Here is a 6,734-nt window from a genome sequence, read left to right on the forward strand (position 1 = left end):
TCAACAGCTTGGAAGGCTACTATGCTGCTACACCACTATCGCACTGGTTGGTATATTATCCCGTTTTTCTCCCTGTTATTCCGTACAAGAAAACTTCAACGTGTGATAAAGTCGGTCACACTTGTATGTCTTTTTTTCTCGTAAACCTGTTTAAGATATATTAGCATATGTATTTATTTAAATTCCTCAAAATATGTATGTAATATGTACTTAATAAAATCGAAGATATGTACATAAATTTTTTTTTTCAATTACAAATTCCTACTATATTTATATTTTATCTTCGTGAAGATTTAAATTTTTAGCACTCTTGTAAGAGAATTATAGCAGCAATAAATTTTGGTCTGCATTTAATGACTGATACTGTGACACTAGCTAGATTTTGAGTAATTTTTTGGCTTAGGAAACTTATGAAATGATGCAAACTGGATTTGCCACTCGTTATCGTAAATTGAATAACATCATTGTGCGAATATAATTTTTAGAAGACCTTAAATTATGAATGTAGAAAAATATTTTTATATAACAAAACCCGGAAATATGTATTAAAATATAAAAAAAAACATCGAAATATGTTTGAAAATATTTATTTTTATGAAAACCCTCAAAATATGTGTGAAAATATGTATATGTACGAAAAACACGAAATATGTAAAATATGCAAAACTATGTTTGAATTTTTGAAATCCTGGTTATGTGGAACGTTACTGTACGAAGTTTTTGTACCATCTGGCTTGGTATGAAAAAGTTAGTGATACATACGGATCCGCCGTCTGTATACTAGTTATACACTGCATGTTTGCAATTTTTAGCTAAATAGTGTAATTCATGGGTCCCCATCAATTTTGAAGACAAGGGTTTGAATGAAAATGGCACGACGACAATAATTTTATATTATGAATGAATAAGCTTCTATGAATAATCTTACGTAAGATATAATATTATTTAACTCTATATGAATAACTAAAATCATCGTGATCGTATTGTCTAAAAGTGGTTTCTGATTTTTAGCTTGATGAAATGCTTAATGTTCGTTTTATTCATTCGGTTGACAACTGACGAACATTACCATGTTTGAATTCAGAAACCAGGTACTCCGGGAAAGAACGGAAGCAGGGGGCGCACCAAATTGCTACAAAACATTGTAATTTATAAATTTATATTAATTATTTTGATTATGCTTGGCAAGTCCACTCTAAATATCGTCGTTCTAATTCTAAAAAGTCCTAAGTGCAGTCGATGCTTAATTTTAAAAAGTCCTAAGTGCACAATAAAAATTCTAAAAAGTCCTAAGTGCAAACATGTATTTACTTATGGCTATATCTTGCCAAAACAATTCTTCCTACATCGCGCGATTTAGCCATAACTAAATACATGCTTGCACTTTTTAGAATTAAGCATCGACTGCACTTAGGACTTTTTAGAATTAGAACGACGATATAGGTAATTCAGTAGGGGGTTTCGTTTGATATTTAGGGGGGGGGGGTAAAAGATGAATTGCGTGGTGCCAAAAATAATTGGGGGTTCATTTGCACAATTTTGGAGGCAAACTTTTACTTTTTAGAAGCCCATCGACAATAAACCGTTGTAACGTTAGAAGTAGCTCACCCTGTAATAATGATTTTAGCATAATTTTGCAGAATTGGCAGATAAAATAGATACGCAATTTTCGCATAATTTTGCATTAATGGTGCAGAATAGGCGGACAAAAGATATACATAATTGTGATATAATTTTTCACCAATGGTGGAAAATAAACGAGAAAAATCAATCCAGAATTTTGACATAAAATCGTGACAAATTCAACGTAAAAATTCTAGTTATTACCGACTGTTCGAGACCAATGGTGCTACTAATTTGCTAAAACTTGCACATGGGGCAAATTAATTAGCATCAATTGATGCAAAAACCTCGTGAACAGACAGACAGACGGACAGACAGACAGACAGACAGACAGACGGACGGACAAGAGGAGTTCAATAGCTCCCGTGCTACGCATGGTGAGCTAATAAGGATATGCAGCAAAATTCAGGGTTTGGGTTGCAAAAGTTGTCGGAGGGATAACTTATTTTCAACCTTACATTTATTATGGACCTCCCACTCCCCTTAGAATAAAATCCTAACCAGTTAAATCCAGAAACTACCTTTAATTTTGATGCAATATTGACTGGTTTGTGAAACTTGATAAATTTCAGTTCTACATCATATATTTACATGGGATTAGTGAATTTATTTAATTTACGCATTTACCAGAATGGGTACCGGGTCCGGGTTACCAGACTGATTATACTTCGTGTATTTAAGTTATAAACGGTTATGAAATATATGGGTATTAGATCAATTGTTTTGCTACGAACTACTCCTGATCTTATGTAACAGCCCGGGTTGAATTCTGCACTAATAGACAAAAACCCTAGGCAAACATATTATGCATTGATTGTTTTACATCATCTAAAAGAAAATTTGTGTCGTTATTTTTAACCGTATGAGCATAATTCTGCACATGTTTCTTCAGAAAAGTCAAAGCAGAATATTGGGCCAATTTTCTGTAGGAAACCTGTTGAAATTTTTACTCGCGAGGAGATTATTGACGTAATACGATAGTAAACATGTCAACCTATGTATGTATTGCATTGCGCGTCATCCTGATGTCAAAAATATATATTTGTCCAGGGGTAGAATTAGAAATGCAGCTTCGACATGCATTTGTTCTCGAGGACAATTTTCGCCCAATGAAGCAAAAATTTATCCAAGAATCTGTCCAGCCCACGTATCGTAAATCAGCATGATTTTTCCTGTTTCGGCCAAAGAATATCTCGTCTTACTTAATCTGGAGCAAAGTACCTGTAAAAGGGTACCTGACGGTTCATAGCATGAAACTCGTAGCAGGTGTAATTCATAGAAAAGAATTTGTAATAATTTGTAGCATGCTACAACTCGTAGCAAATTTTTTTCGTAGTATTATATTTGATAGCTTAATACGATGCATAGCAATACAATTCATAGTATTTTTTGCCAGAAGTACATAAAATTCTTGTTTGGGTTTTTCTACCAGAAGTATATAAAATTATCAGAGGGAGGATATATATGTACGCAAATTCCGCAAACATTTGCATGTAATATGGTATCAAAAATCTGAAAATATGCTCATAAAAAATGTTTTTCGAATTAAGTTCTCTACTATACTTATGAAAATATAATTTTGACAAACCCTTAATTTCTGAGTGAAGAGAAATATCTTGAATAAAAAAACTTTGAAATACATATATGTATCTAATAAAGGATTAATATTTAGAGAAATACGTGAGATCTACAGGAAATTATGTACGAAAAATCCTCAAAGTGTGTATGAAAATATGTACTAACAATGGAGGTCTCCCAACGTATGCTCTCAGATTTGGACGAAACTGGTGTCAATCGATCACAAATTTAATTCTTATGAAATTTGCAAATGCAACTATCTGCAAATGCGCAGGTTTGGTGGAGATATTTGCATAAAAAGAGGTGAAAACTCGCAAATTTGTAAGGCAAAATTCGAAAAGTGTAAAAGTGATGGCATTTTGGGCGCGTTTTCGCCTCTGTTTATGCCAATATCTCCGCCAAACCTGCGCATTTGCAGATAGTTGCATTTGCAAATTTCATACTAATTAAATTTGTGATCGATTGACACCAGTTTCGTCCAAATCTGTGAGCATACGTTGGGAGACCTCTATTGTAAGTACGAAAATCCTAAAATGATATTCACCTGTCTTCATAGAATAAATAAGCCACGCAATCCAGCCACGCAATCCTGTCGTATATATTTGTTTCCATAAATATGGCATATTTATACGAGAGGTAGAAATATGCTGGGTTTAGAAAGTTAAATTATTTAAGTTTGAGTCTCATCTCGACCCAATTAGCAAATACACTGGAGAGCAGATGTCATCGCCCAAGAGAAAGTTTGCCGTTTGATTTCTCATAACTTTTTGAAAATAACAGATTTTCCAGAATTTTTTTCTGCGTTTTGTAGACAATTTAATATCCAATAACTAAGTATCAAAGAGTCTTCTTAAAAGTTTATAGTTTTCATCACAAGTGAGTAGATTAGATAAAAAGTAAAAACGGCAGATGCAAAAGTGATCGCCAAAACGAATAAAACATTTAATATTTCTACAATTTTAAGTTTTAAATGAAAGCATTAACACTTAGTACGTTGTTGGACCTCTATTTGAAAATATGACAGCCTATCAGCGACGTTACATGGACGCAACCAATGTCTGAGGGATATCAGGGTCGACGTCACTCAAGGGGGCTTAGATTTCTGCTTTCACGTCAGCTATGCTCGAAATTGAGCGTTTTCGGATGTCTAAATATATGTGCTCCCCACCTCTGCTCAGTAGGATTGAGATTCAGTCTTTCCTGATGCGATTCGAGAACATTAATGTTGTTGGTCACAAGAATTCACAGGTGGACTTGGCCGTCCGTTTATGTTGGCGCTCCTGCTGAAAGGTGTAGCACCCTGCAAAGGGAAGTTTTGCTGCTGATTGTTCAACATTTCTCTTTAGTAGGTTCTGGTACAAAATTTGGTGCTTGGTAGAATTGATGAATTCGTGCGTACCAGCCCCCGCGAAGCTGAACACCCAGATATCATGACGCGTCCTCCGCCATAATTTAAGATGGTGTTGAGATTTTTTAGTTTGACAGATTCTCCGACTTCTCTCCATACTCAAACCCTTCCATCCGACCATAAAACACTAAATTTACTCTAAACACACAGGAGAGTGATTCGCAAAAATTTTAATCTTTATTTGTGTGTTGCCTTGCAAATGTTAATATTTTCTATTGGTGCGTTTTTGATATGTAGGCTTCCTCCTGGCTCTATAATTTTTTTGAGCACTGAGTTTCGATATTCCCCAGCTTGCCCAACCACTTGATACTTTTCTAACATCATTTTTCTACTTCACCAGAAATTTTGGGAGACGAAAGTTTTGGATTATTGGTCACTTTTCGAGCAAATATTTTCTACTCGCCTGTGATGAAACTTGGTGGACGTCCTGCTCGTCGCCTATTTTCAATTGATCCCGTTAATTTGTAACGTGAAATCATGTCACGGACAGTTGACGAGATTTTTTGACCAACTCAGCAATTTCTTGTTGCGTCTTCCCCCCATTTTCGTAGTGATGAATGACCAAATCTTGAATAGCGACTGTTGTTTCATTATTGGGCATTTTCTTCTGGGATATATTTTTTTAATTGAAGTGGAATTATTTTATATATACATCAATAGTAGGTGTACTTAAAAATTAAAAAAGTTGTTATCCTACTTTAGTAATTTTAAAAGTGCTATCATTTTAATTGTTTGTGGCGATGACTTTTGCACCGGTGCTCATTTCTTAACTTCACGCTATGGGTCCGTACGGAGTGAAAAAAAATCTTACAACAAATTTTCTTTGGTGAATGTTTGTGTACTAATTTGTCTTCAAAATGAGATAACGACCTTTCAAAAATTCCCCGTACTTACTGAGAAACTATGATTTAAATTGTGCTTGTGGTTTTGGGCGTTCACATTTGCTCTCCAGTGTAGGCTAAAAGGCAATGCTTGCCTTTCTGTTCTGCACACACTGCTTGCTAGTAAAACTTGAACCATTTAAATCAATTAACCAAGCATGCTATTTTATTGGTGAATTCGTCTTTTAGAGCTTGTACTTTGACGTGCATCCGGTTGTTTGAACTATTTGAAGTGTTGTATAAATGTTATTTGCACAACTCAATTCCAAATACCCAACTATGAAGCATTTTCGAAGCGTGACATATTGATTTGAAGGCATTGAAAGGCTTAACTTTAAGCAATTTTTTTAGACGATTTGAAATAGTCTATTTCGTATAGACAGTTGCACATATCTCATAAATGGAAACTAATCCTGAAATCCTGTACTAAATCTTGCCCTATTTGGAATAGAAGTTCGAGGTGTACATTAACATCCAGAAATGATTCTATCCTCAACCATTCCCATCACAAAAGAACAAATGAAACTTATCTCTGTTTTCATCCATTTACCAATTTCCATTCGGCAAGATGATAAAAACCATTTTGTCTTTATAACCACGAAACAGGCCCAGCTAAAGGATCGTAACCGTCTAAAAGTTCAATTACTTAGCTTATCTCTATACTCGATGTTCCTCTTCATAAACGGATTACGGTATCTCGGATCGCCAAAGGTTAAAACGGACGACAAAATTTTGGTAGCCCTGATGTCCTTGTGTATCCCGGCAGTAGCGTTTGCTTCAATAAACTCATGGTACAACAATCCAGAAGATTTGGCGGCATTGTTGAATATGCAGCTAGTATATGAACGGACACGGTTTGGGGGTAAGTTGAGAAATGAGAAGGAGCGAACCTATGGCAATTTTTTGAAATGGGCGCTTCGAGTAGTGGGAATTGGGGGTACTACGGCCATTCAGGTTTTCCTTCTTGTCTTAATATTGGTCAACCCGGGTAGGCCACCGTTCCTGGGATCGGTCATATCAGGTATTTGAATAATACAGACTTGAGTTTTTCTGTATAAATTATATAGAAGAAGCATGCACAAATTTTGAGGATTAAGTAAATAAATGAGAAATTGAAATTTATATAAATTGAATTGAATTTATATATATATTCGATTGATATAAATTGAAATTGAGTGTTTGGTTATAATCAGACATTAATTTAGTTTTATATTGTACAGAATTCGAATTCATAGGACGTCTCA

The sequence above is a fragment of the Folsomia candida genome, unplaced genomic scaffold, assembly GCF_002217175.1.
Source record: "Folsomia candida strain VU population unplaced genomic scaffold, ASM221717v1 Fcan01_Sc005, whole genome shotgun sequence".
In the NCBI taxonomy this organism is placed as follows: Eukaryota; Metazoa; Arthropoda; class Collembola; order Entomobryomorpha; family Isotomidae; genus Folsomia; species Folsomia candida.